The sequence below is a fragment of the Canis lupus genome, chromosome 35 (assembly GCF_011100685.1).
Source record: "Canis lupus familiaris isolate Mischka breed German Shepherd chromosome 35, alternate assembly UU_Cfam_GSD_1.0, whole genome shotgun sequence".
NCBI classification, from domain to species: domain Eukaryota; kingdom Metazoa; phylum Chordata; class Mammalia; order Carnivora; family Canidae; genus Canis; species Canis lupus.
Window position 1 is genome coordinate 14628054 of NC_049256.1, and position 13596 is coordinate 14641649.

Below are 13596 nucleotides of genomic sequence, written 5' to 3' on the forward strand. Positions count from 1 at the left end.
CTACACCGGTTGTTTCATTCGGGGTTGCAAAATAATATAGTAATTCTGTCATTCTTTGTTTATTAATTGAAGTGCTTCTGTAGTGAAGAATTTTACTTCATCCATTATTGATTTACTCTAAGGAACTATTTGTAGAGGAAAGGCAGGATAAATGCTCGAGTCTTTCCCTTTGTTTATTATCTACTTTCAGAATAAGGAGTTGGTTTCTTAGCATCCTCCAAAGCTAATCAGTTTGGTTTAAGAATCATCATGAAATTATGGATATTAAACGTATTTGATATTTCAGTCTTCCTAGACATAGGCCGTGTGGCTGTTAGTGTCACACTGCAGCCATGTGAAACTTCAGAGGCACCGTTAGCTCCATAGCAGAATGTCTGTTGTAGTTTTTTTTTTTTTTTTTAATTGAGGTATAATTAACATACAGTAAGTAGTATGTTAGTTTCAGGTGTACAACATAGTGATTTGACATTTGTGTACATTGCAAAAATGGTTACTATGATGAGTCCTCTTACCACCTGTCACCTTACAAAGTTAATACAGTGTTATCGACTGTATTCCCAGGATGCACATTACATCCCCATGACTTGTTGATTTTATAACTGAAGGTTTGTACTGCTTAATCCCCTTTAGCCATTTCATCCCCATCCTCAACAGCTTTCCTCTCAGGCAGCCACCTATCTCTGTATCTCTGAGTCTGGGTTTTGTTTTATTTATTTTATAGAGTTCAACATAAGTGAAATCATGTGGCATTTGTCTTATTTCACTTAGTGTAGTTGTGTACCTCGAGGTACATCCATGTTGTCACATTTCATTCTTTTTTATGGCTCAGTAGTATTCCAGTGTGTGTGTGTGTGTGTGTGTGTGTGTGTGTGTGTGTGTGACATCTTTATTCATTCATCCACAGATAGGCACAGAGATTGTTTCCACATCTTGGCTATTGTATATAATGCTACAGGGAACATAGGGCTGCATGTATCTTTTTGAATTAGTGTTTTCATTTTTTTCAGATAGATGCAAGTAGATAGATAGTGGAATTGCTGGATCATATGGTAGCTCTGTTTTTAATTTTTTGAAGAGCCTCCATACTGTTTTCCATAGTGGCTGCACCAATTTACATTCCCACCAACAGTGAACAAGGATTACATTTTCTCTACATCCTCACCAACAATTGGTATTTCTTGTCTTTATGATACTTGCCATTTTGTCTGGTGTGAGGTGGTATCTCATTGCATTTCCATGATTGGTGATATTGTGCATCTTTTCATGTGCTTGTTATCCATCTATGTCTTTTTTTGGAAAAATGTGTATCCAGATCTTCTGCCCATTTTTAAATTGGATTCTTTGGGCTTTTTTGTTTTGTTTTTGTAATAGGGTCATATGAGTTTTTTTTAATGTACTTTGGATATTTACCCCTTATTAGATACATGATTTGCAAATATCTTCCCTCATTCAGTAGGTGGTCCTTTCTTTCATCTTATTGATGGTTTCCTTCACTATCAGAGCTTTTTAGTTTGATATTGTCTTATGTTTGCTTGCCGTTTTCTCTTCTTTTGTAAAAGATTTTATTTATTTATTTAACAGAGAGAGCACAAGCAGGGGGAATGGCAGGCAGTGGGAGAGGGAGAAGCAGGGTCCCCTGCCGAGCAGGGAGCCCGATGTGGGGCTCAAACCCAGGACCCTGGGATCGTGACCTGAGCCAAAGGCAGATGTCCAACTGACTGAGCCACCCAGGCGCCCTGCTTGCCTTTGGAGTCAGATCTTCAAAAAAACATCATAAGGGAACCTCCATCTTCCAGTAATTCGCCAAAATGACCAACACAAAGGGAAAGAGGTGAGGTACCCGCTATATGTTCTCTAGGCCTTTTAGAAAACATGGAGTTGTTCCTTTGGCCACATACATGCGAATCTATAAGAAAGGTGATATTGTGGACATCAAGGGAATGGGCACTATTCAAAAAGGAATGCCCCACAAATGTTACCATGGCAAAACTGGAAGAGTCTACCATGTTACTCAGCATGCTGTTGGCATTGTTGTAAACAAACAAGTTAAGGGGAAGATTCTTGCCAAGAGAATTAATGTCCGCATTGAGGATATTAAACACTCAAAGAGCCGAGATAGCTTACTGAAGCGTGTGAAGGAAAATGATCAGAAAAAGAGGAAGCCAAAGAGAAAGGTACTTGGGTCCAACTGAAGTGCCAGCCTGCCCCACCCAGAGAAGCACACTTTGTGAGAACCAATGGAAAGGAGCCTGAACTGCTGGAACCCATTCCCTATGAATTCATGGCATGATAACTGGAAAGAAAATAAAAGACCTCAGGATTGTAAAAGTGTTTCTCTTAAAAAACAAAAAACAAACAAAAAAACATCATAAGACCAATGTCAAGGAGCTTGCTGCCTAGGTTTTATTCTAGGAATTTTATGGTTTCAGGTCTTTCCTTCAAGTCTTTAGTCCATTTTGAGTTGATTTTTTTTTTTTTTTTTTGTATATATGGTATAACGTAATGGCCCAGTTTCATTATTTTGCATGTAGCTGTCTGGTTTTCCCAACATCATTTATTGGAAACTGTCCTTTATATATTTGTATATTCTTGTCTTTGTCATAAATTAATTGTCCATATAAGCATATTTTATTTATGGGCTCTTAATTCTTTTTGATATGATTGTAAATGGGATTTTTAAATTTCTTTTTCTGATAGCTTATTATTAGTGCATACAAACAATACAACACATATTTGTATAACAATTTTGTATCTTGGAAGTTTACTGAATTCATTTATCCAAACAGTTTTTTTGATGGAGTCTGTAGAGTTTTCTATATATAGTATGTCATCTACAAATAGTAACAGTTTTACTCCTTTCTTTACAATTTTCATGCCTTTAATTTCTTTTTCTTGCCTAATTGGTGTGGCTAGGATTTCTAACACCATGGTGAGTAACAGTGGGGATAGTGGGTATGTTTGTCTTGTTCATAATCTTAGAGGAAAAGCCTTCAGGTTTTCACTGTTGAATGTGATATTAGCTCTGATTTTGTCATATATGGCCTTAGGTATATTCCTTCTATGCCCGCTTTGTTGAGAGTTTTTATGGTAAATTGATGTTCAGTTTTGTCAAGTGCTTTTTCTATCTATTGAGATGATTATGTGATATTTATCTTTAATTTTGTTAATGCGGTCTATCACATTAATTGATTTGCAGATGTTGAACTATCCTGGCATTGCTGGAGTAAATCCCACTTGAGTATGGTGTATGGTCCTATTAATGTATTACTGAGTTCAGTTTGCTAGTATTTTGTTGAGGATTTTTGCACGTATGTTCATTAGGGATATTGGGCTATAATTTTGTGTGTGTTGTGTTTGTGTGCATGTGTGATGTCCTTGTGTGGTTTTGGTATGCTGACTTCATAAAATGAGTTTGGAAGGTTTCTCTCATAATTTTTTTTGGGAGAGTTTGAGACAGATAGGTATTAAATCTTTGAGTATTTGGTGGAATTCACTAGTGAAGCCATCTGGCCTTGGACTTTTATCTTTGGAGTTTTTTGATTACTGATTCAATCTCCTTACTAGTAATCTGTCTATTCAGATTTTCTATTTCTTTATGAGTTAGTCTTGGAAGATTGTAAAATCTAGGGATTTATCTATTTCTTCTAGATTGTTCAATTTGCTGGTATGTAATTGTTCACAAATCCTTTGTATTTCTGTGGTATCAGTTGTAACATCTTTTTCATTTCTCATTTTATTTATATGAACCCTCTTCTTGGTGAGTGTAGCTAAAGGCTTGTTAATTTTGTTAATCTTTTCAAAGAATCAGCTCCTAGCTTCATTGATCTTTTTTATTTCTTTGTCTTAATTTATTTCTGTTCTGATCTATTTCTTTATATTTTTTTCTTCTTTTTACTAACTTTGGGCTTTATTTCTTCTTTTTAAAGGTATTTTTAAGGTGTAAAAGTAAATTGTTTGAGATTTCTGTTATTTCTTGAGGTGGGCCGTATTGCTATGAACTTCCCCTCTGATAACCACTTTTGCTGCATCTTATCTATTTTGGTGTATTGTATTTCTTTTATGTTAGTCTCTAGATATTTTTTTATTTCTTCTTTGATTTCTTCTATGACCTAGTAGTTGTCCTATGACCAGTTGTTTAATCTCCATATATTTATAGTTTTTCCAGTTTTCTTCTTGTAATTGATTTCTAGGTTCATACCATTGTGATCAGAAATGATACTTGATCTGATTTCAGTCTTCTTGAATTTATTGAGACTTGTTATGTGGCCAACCATGTGATCTATCCCAGAGAATATTCCATGTACACTTGAGAAGAATATGTATTCTTCTGCTTTTGGATGAATGTGCTGTATATATCTATTAAGTCCATCTGGCCTAATGTCATTTAAAACCATGGTTTCCTTATTGATTTTATGTCTGGATGATCTATCCACTGATGTGAGTTCGTATGGTGTTTAAATTTCCTAATGTTACTGTATTACCTTTTAATATTTGCTTTATAAAAAAATAATATTTGCTTTATATATTTTATATTTTGTGCTCCTAAGTTGGGTGCATATATATTTATAAATGTTATGTCTTCTTGCTGGATTGACTCTTTTATCATAATGTAGTGCCCTTCTTTGCATTTTATTATAGTCTTTGTTTTAAAGTTTATTTTGTCTTTATGAGTGTGTGTATACCAGGTTTCATTTCATTTCCCTTTGCATGGGGTATTCTTTTTTTTTTATGCCATCACTTTCAGTCTGTGTCCTTACTTCTGAAGTGAGTCTCTTGTAGGCAGAATATAGATGGATCTAGTTTTATTACTCATTTAACCATTCCATGTTTTTTGGTTGGAGAATTTAATCTGTTTTCATTTAAAATAATACTTCCATTTTGTTCACTGTTTTCCGGCTGTTTTGTAGTTTCTCTCTGTTCTTCTTCCCTTGTGGTTTGATGACTTCCTTTAGTTTTATGTTTCATTTTCTTTCCCATTTTTTTCTTTTGTGTATTTACTATAAGTTTTTGCTTTGTGGTTTATAAGAAAGTTCACTTATAACTTCCTATGTATATAACAGTCTGTTTTGAGTTGATAACAACTGAAATTTGAACACATTCTCAAACTCTATATTTTTACTCCCTGCACCATGTTTGGTGCTTTTGATGTCATTTTTTACACCTTAGCTAATTATTGTAGTTTTGGTTAATTATACTACTTTTGTCTTTTAACTTGTATGGTAACTTTATAAGGGATTAATATGCTACCTTTATTATATATTTACTTTTTGTGGTGAGACTTTTACCTTTGTATGTTCCCTTGTTATCAGTGTCATTTCTTTTCAGCATGAAGAAATCCCTTTGATATTTCTTGTAAAGCTGGGTTAGTAGTGATGAACTCCTCTAGTTCTTGATTGTCTGGAAAATTCTTCATCTCTCCTTCAGATTTGAATGAGAACCTCGCTGTGTAGTGTTTTCATGGTTGGAAATGTATTTCAGCACTTTGAATATGTCATGCCACCCTCTTCTGGCCTGCATAGTTTCTGTGGAGAAATCTGATAGCCTTATGGGGTTTTCCTTGTACATAACAACTTTTTTTTTTCTTTTGAGGCTTTTAAGATACTGTCTTTAACTTCTGACATTTTAATTCTCATGTGTCTTGGTATGGCTGTCTTTGGATTCTCCTTATTTGGAACTCTTTAGGCTTCTTGGATCTGGAGGTCTGTTTCCTTCCCTAGGTTAGGGAAATTTTCAGTCATTATTTCTTGAAATAAGTGCTCCTTTTTCAGTTCTTTTTTTCTGGGACCCCAATATATGACTTATTCCACCTGTTGTTGTAGATATCTCTTAAGTTATCTTAATTTTTTTAAAAAAAGATTTTATTTATTTATTCATGAGAGACACAGAGAAAGAGGCAGAGACTTAGGCAGAGGGAGAAGCAGGCTCTCTGCCTAGAGCCTGATGCAGGACTTGATCCCAGGTGCCCAGGATCATGCCCTGGGCTGAAAGCAGACATTCAACCACTGAGCCACACAAGTGTCCCAAGTTATCTTCATTTTTAGAAATTCTTTTTTCTTTTTGATGCTCTATCTGGATGAGTTCCATTGCTTTATTCTCCAGCTTATGGATACATCTTTCTGCTTCATCCAGACTGCTGTTGAACCCCTCTAGTGTATTTCTCCATTCAGTTACTGTATTCTTCATCTCTATGACTTCTGTTTGGTACTTTTTTTGTTTTCCGTCTTCTTGTTGAAGTTCTTATTGTGTTCATCCATTCTCCTCCCAAGTTCAGTGAGCATCTTTCTAACCATCATTTTGAATTATCAGATAAAATTCTTGTCTTTGTATCATTAAGGGCTTTTTCTGAGGTTTTGTCTTGTTCTTTAGTTTGGAACATGTTTTTCTATTTCTTTATTTTGCTTGACTCTCTGTGTTTGTTTGTTTCTGTGTATTAGGTGGAACATCTACCTCTCTCAGTCTTGAGAGAGTGTATTGTTTCTGTGTATTAGGTGGAACATCTACCTCTCTCAGTCTTGAAGGCGTGGCCTTCTGTAGGTGTGATCCTTCTTGTTCAAACCTGCCTTAGCTCCTGGTTGTCTTTCAAGCCTTTGTGACTGTCAAAACTTCCTAATGGGCCTCATTGCTTCAGATGTGCCAAGACCTGTCAGTGATCCAAGGGGAAGAATCTTGTTTAACACCTAGTTACAGGCTGTTTGGAAGCCAGACCCTCAGGCAGCAGCTCTTAAAGTATCAAGTATATATAGTCTTGTGGGGGCTATAATCATGGCTGTAGCAAGGCCAAAGGGTTGTGCAAAGGGTGGTGTCTCCCTGCTATGTTCCCTGGGTGTGCTTAGCTACTAGATGTGTGGCCTAGCCTGCCCTTCAGGCTGAAGCTACAGGCTAAGTAAATAGGCCTTTTTTTTTTTTTTTTTTTTTTTTAAAACCTCAGGAAGATTAGGGTTGTGTTTCCCTCTGTTGTCTGTGTAGTGGTGCCCTAGAGATGGTGGCCTGCCAAGAGCTATTTCTCTGATCATTACATCCCTGTGGAGCTCTGGAACACCAGCCTTCTTGGTCACCAGGGCCAGGTGCCCAGATGTCTCCTTTGTGGATTGCCCATGACTTCTGGCATGAGCAAGACAGCTGGAGAGTGTACTTGGTGGGCCATGCTCGCTTCAGAAAGGCAGTGGGAAAATATCTTGTCTGCGTGTGCCCACAGGCTTTGGCAATGCAGCAAGAGCCTTGTCTGTGCATGTGTGTGCCTCACTTGTAGTGATTATCAAGTAAAGCAATGGTCTCTTTCTGCAGCTGTAAAATCCATGATGCTACAGTTTTACAGCTTTATTAGGTAAGGAAAACATTTAATGTTTCTTAAACTAAAAAATTAGATTCTTTCTTGTAATTTTACATATTTTTATCTGGGTTAATATACTTGTTTATGTATTTATTTTTTAGCATGGCTGGGTCACTGTTGAGCCAAATTGACATTTGAAAGTTCAAAATGCAACTTTATTTCATTAGCCTACAATGTGAAATTTGATTTAATACCATATGTTTTTTCATTAGTGCCAAGTAGGGAAAAACGGGCATATTTGAAGAGCTCAAATTTTGGTACATTCCAAAAAGCTCTCTCCTGATTTATCATCTATATTTCACTTAGCTCAACTGGTTCTGATAATTTCCTTCCTCAGTTCTTTTCTTGGTTACTTTAGCTCTTCAAATTCATTGTCTGTATTTTCTCTCTGCTACAGCCAAACTTTTACCCAGGCCCATTGTAGTCTGTCTTCTGGGACATTTATGGTTATGTGTGATCTCCTCTTCTTGTTTGTCCCATCAGTCTGCTGGCTACTTTGACACTTCCCTTTACTCTTTCTTTCCTTGGATTTATGGATAACCTTTGTTTCCTTCTCACCTTTTGATTCTTTTTTTCTCTTCTGTTTTCCCAGCATGTTAACAATGTTCCCAGGTCTTTTTTATGTATCCTAAGCATTTTTCTCTCTCTAAGTTGCTCTAACTTCCCTGGGAAGCTCATGATTTGCCAGTCTTATTTTCAGGATTTCAGTTACTCCTCGTATGCGGATGACTTGTATAACTCTGTCTCATTCTGAGCTCTGATGTTTCTATTTCCATATTTATTGTGGAATATCAGATGTTTCAACTTTGACTTTTTCTAGCAAATAAAAATAAAATCCAAGGGAAGAGAGGTACCTTTTAAATGTATTCATGTCATCATGGAGCCCGCCTGGGTGCTGGCTAATCCGTGAAAGATTTTGAAGATGAGCTTATTATATTTTTATTTAATTTAAATTTTAGTTTTTTTTTTTTTTTTTTTTTTTTTTAACATATAGCCCAGTATTGGTTTTTGGAGTAGAATTAAGTAGATTCATCATTTACATACAATACCCAGTGCTTATCACAACAGGTGCCCTCCTTAATGCCTATCACCCACCTAGCCCATCCCCCACTCACCTCCATCCATCAACCCTCCATTTGTTCTCTGTAACTAAGAATCTTTTATGATTTGTTTCCCTCTCTCCTTTTCCCCCTTTCCTGTATGTTCCTGTTTTCTTTCTTAAATTCTACATGTGAGTGAGATCATACAGTATTTGTCTCTCTCTGACTGACTTATTTCACTTAGCATTATACACTCTAGCTCCATCTACATTACCGCAAATGGCAAGATTTCTTTCTTTTTGATGGCTGAGTAATATTCCATTGTGTTGGCCGTGTGTGTGTGTGTGTGTGTGTGTGTGTCCATCCATTCATGATTTGATGGACATTTGGGCTCTTTCCATAGTTTGGCTATTGTTGATAATGCTGCTACAAATACTAGGGTGCATGTGCCCCTTTGAATTAGTATTTTTGTATCCTTCGGGTAAATACCTAGTAGCGCAGTTGCTGGATCATGGGGGGTTCTATTTTCACATTTTGAGGAACCTCCATGCTGTTCTCCAGAGTGACTGTACCAGTTTGCATTTCCATCACAGGTGTAAGAGGGTTCCCTTTCTTGGGGGCCTTTCTCCGTATCCTTGCCAACACCTGTTGTTTCTTGTGTTGTTAATTTTGGCCATTCTGATAAGTGTGAAGTGGTATCTCATCATGGTTTTGATTTGTATTTCCCTAATGAGTGATGTTGAGCATCTTTTCATGCGTCCATTAGCTATCCGGATGCCTTTTTTGGAAAAGTGTCTATTCCTGTCTTTGCATTTCTTAACTGGATTATTTGTTTTTTGGGTGTTGAATTTGATAAGCTCTTTATGCTATTTATTTTAATTTTATTTTATTTGTGAGCAATCATTTGATTTATAAAAAGATTAAAAATTTTTATTTTATTTTTAATTTTTTTTTTTAAGATTTTAATTATTTTTTGACGAGAGACACACGGAGAGAGGCAGAGACATAGGCAGAGGGAGAAGCAGGCTCCCTCTGGGGAGCCTGTTGCAGGACTCGATCCTAGGACCCCAGGATTGTGACCTGAGCCGAAGGCAGACACTCAACCACTGAACCACCCAGGCACCCTGAAACAAATTATAAGATGATGTGAAATATCAATTTCAAAACAACATCAGAAAGTGAGTGTATTTAACCATACTCAGCTCATAACAGAGCAGATGAGTAAGTGGAATAATAATTCATTCTATAACTCATATAGCTATATGATCTGGCAGTAGAAAAAGTTGGTAAAGGAAGGCAGAGAAACTCTATTAAGAATTAGAACAGGGGGGATCCCTGGGTGGCGCAGCAGTTTAGCGCTTGCCTTTGGCCCAGGGCGCCATCCTGGAGACCCGGGATCGAATCCCACATCGGGCTCCTGGTGCATGGAGCCTGCTTCTCCCTCTGCCTATGTCTCTGCCTCTCTCTCTCTCTCTCTCTGTGTGACTATCATAAATAAATAAAAATTAAAAGCAAAAAAAAGAATTAGAACAGGGGCCTCCATGATCCTCTGGCATCCACTCAGTGTTGTAGCTGTGGTTAGAAATGTTCATGATGGGAACTCCAGGGATCTTCACATCCTTCATTTAGGGTCCCTGTTAGCTGTGGCTACAGTGTAACACTTGTGCTGAGTTATTCTCTATACTAAGCACTCATCTGCTTTCTTTGTGTGTACATGGTCATCATTCAAATCTTGGATCCTTGGCAATCCTTAGAGGCATTCGATATTTCTGCTCCAATTGCTCAGTTTCAGCCATCACAAACCAGTTATATAGGGGATACACTTGGTATACAGACAGTCCATCTTTGTGCTTAAGTTGAGTTTGGCCTTAATGGAAAAGTTGATAAAGTTAGTATCAACCAGGATGTGGTAAGGCGGGTCCAGCTGTGTGTTATATTGGAAAAAGAAGCAGGAAGGATGTTGGGAGACTTCTCTTTCCTTGAGTGCACTGGGATCTTTCTTTTCTTTCTCTTTAGAGGTTTTAATCTATCCTCCTTTTTAAGCCTCTCCTGAGATTAAGCCTTCACTTCATGATTACGTACATCCTTGCTTTCTTTTGCTTCTGCACTTCACACTGCATTCCTTTTGTTAATAGCTATCTGTTTTAATCTTCCACTACATCCTGCCTGTGTTGGCCCAGGCTCTGCTGGCTGTCCTTTGCTTTAGACACATCTATGACTTCTGTATTTAACATACTTGTCCCACTGCATGTTTCCCTCCTTTTCATGAAGATTTTCCAGACTAATTCTGACCATCTAAAGAGACCAGCAGCTGAGCTACATTTTTCTCTCAACCATAAAATTAAGAGGAATTTTTTTTCATAACTTAAAAGCTTCTGTAAGCCAGTTATTTTCTGAGCTGATAAGAAAGAAAGCAGTGCTCTTCTGGCTTTGCTTTTTAAGGGCATGAGTGTTTAATGGGTCTGTCACACAACACAATCCCTTAAACTTAATATGTAATAAATATAAAACTATCTTCCCTAACAATGTGCTTCTTTTCCTGTACAAATATCACTTTTATCTCATCGGAAAAACATTGTAGCTTTTCACTTTATCCTAATCTTCACCATGGAGTATATGTCAATCAGTAATGCTACATTATGTAGCTGTTTTGCAGAGTGACACATTCATTAAGATTGAATCTGAAAGGCCTTTTGAGAAAAGCCTTTTAGGGCAAATAAATACAATAAAGTCTAACTATAGTTCTGTTTCTCCTTGCCAATCTTGGATTAAGACCTATAGTAAATGTGGTAGGATTTGGAAAGTGATTCTTTTCCCTTCATAAATCTTTTTGCTCATTATTAACTGAAGCATTTCATGAATTAGATTGTTCTCATTTTGCTGAGTCAGAGCACAGTTGGACTTTGGTAACTGTAAATATATTCCCTTTCAGGAGGTGCTGTGAATATTTTTATTAATGCTGGAGAAGAGATGATATATTCTTTAGAATTATGGGAAGTGAGCAAAACACTTTGGGGAGAGATGAAAAGGAAAAATATTTTTGTCACTTTGTTTTTATTTTAGAGTAATAGTACAAAAATAATTTTGTGCTAAAAATAATATTTTTAGCTTTTCTTATGTCTATAATAATTTTGAGAAAGCTGTATTTAGATATAGTAGTGATGACTGTTTTGCTTAGTATATAAGGGTGTGTTAAGAGAAAATTAAAGACAACATATACCTTCTCAGGTTGATGTCTGGACATTTACAGAGAAACAATCCCAGAGGAATTGTGTCCTACAGATTTTATGAATCCATGTCTTTGATGAGTCCACACCTGAAACTGGTAGACAAATATGTATGAAAACTGATTTTCAGTGGTAAAGATAAAGAGATTCATTCATTTGTTCAACATATATTAAGGCTTCCTAGTTGCTATGATTTATGAATATTTTGACATACATATTTTATTTATAGTTATAGGTTTTTGAGAAGTTCAGCTGATCAGATTCTATATTTCTATATGGAAATTATGGGGTATTAGATTTAAAATTTAAAAATTTAGATAAAAAATGTATAGCATTTAAGAATATCAAGACAAAGTGCTGACTGCACCACACTTAGCCAGGTACAGTGCACTATCATAAATTGATGGAGAGAGGAGGAATCTTGGAGACAATTTAATATATTTATCTATTAGGCAGGTAGTTACTCTGTGCTGGCTTCTGATAGGTGCTTGTGCTTCAGTGGTAAACAATGTGTCGAAGGCTCTTCTATTCTTAGAAATTACATTCTAGTAGTGGAGGTTGAGAGCTGACAAATTAATTAGTCAAATTGGGCTTGTGGAAGACTGTCAAAGATAGAAAATGATGTTATAATAGAAAATAAATGGAAAGGAATTTTAAAAATGAGGTAATTAGGAAGGTGCCCCTGGAAGACTATCCTGAAGTTGAGGTCTGTGAGAGGGAATGAGTGTGGCAAGGACATTCCCCATCCTAAGCAGGAAAGAGCTTGGAGTGTTCATAGAATTTAACAAAGCTGCATGTGATAGAAGGCAGTGTGGACTGGGGTTCAAGGAGGGACTGTATTCTAAACTCCATACTGCCTTGCTATATGGCGTTTGGATTTCAATCTGTACTTAAAAGAAAACTATCGAGCAGGCAATAGATATAATCTAATTTATATTTTAAAAGTTCACTTTTGGCTATTGCAAAGAAAACAGTTGGTAGTAGGAAACACTTGGAAGCAGGAAGATTACTTAGGAGGCAGTTTTATAGTGGACAAGGATGAAGGTCAGATGAAGGTAGATTAGAGGCATACTTTGGAAGCAGAATTGACTTGACTTGGTAATGGATTGGGTGTGAAGATAAGACAGTGTGGAATCAAAGATAACTCTCAGCTGAAGTCACTGTTAGCCTGAAAAATTGGGAGAATTGTGGTATTGTTTGTAATGATGGGGAAACTGTTGAGTGAGAATTAGAGGTGAAGACTAAGACTGGTCTTAGACTTACAATAAGTTTGAAATATTTTAAAAGATTTATTTATTTATTTTAGAAAGAAAGAAAGAGCGTAAAAGTGGGGGGAAGGGTAGGAAAGGCAGAGGAAAAATTATAAAGCCAAGCAGATTCCCTGCTGAGCATGGAGCCCCATGTGGGGTTCAATCTCACAAGTGAGGTCAGGACCGACGCTGAAATCAAGAGTTGGATGCTTAACTGACTGAGCCTCCCAGGAGTCCCAAATTTGAAATATTTATAAGAATACAAATAGTGCTTTTCAATAGACAGTCTGGAACTCAGAAGAAAGGTATAAGCTGTAAATACAAAACTGGGGGAGGTGTCAGTTGGTATTTAAAGCTGTTGGAGTAGATGAGACAATCCAAGGGAAAGATTGCAAACAGAGAAGGAACAGTGTGGCTCAAGGCCAAGTACTAGGATGCTCCAGCATTTAGAGATTTGATAGAAGGGGAGCTGGGAGAGAACATTGAGAAAGAGTGGTCAGGAAGAGAGCTGGAACCGTGTTACAGCGCTGAAGCAATGAGAAGAGAGGGTTTCAGGAGAAAGGGGGGGTTGGTCTCTGGGTAGAAAGCTATTGAGAGGTGAAACAAGATGAGGGCAGAAAAGGATCCACTTACCTTTGTAATCAGCTTCTGCTTTCAGGGATCCCTGGATGGCTCAGTGGTTTAGCACCTGCCTTCAGCCCAGGGCATGATCCTGGAGTTCCGGGATCGAGTCCCACGTCAGGCTCCTT

General features: G+C 37.0%; 1 protein-coding gene and 1 pseudogene across 5 annotated transcripts in view; one reads left to right on the forward strand and one right to left on the reverse strand.

Annotated features, from left to right (window-relative positions):
* Positions 1-13596, forward strand: part of RNF182 (ring finger protein 182) — a 63613-nt gene that overhangs the window by 33377 nt on the left and 16640 nt on the right. The gene's annotated exons all lie outside the window — the stretch shown is intronic.
* On the reverse strand, positions 9876-10490 carry LOC100685133 (annotated as a pseudogene).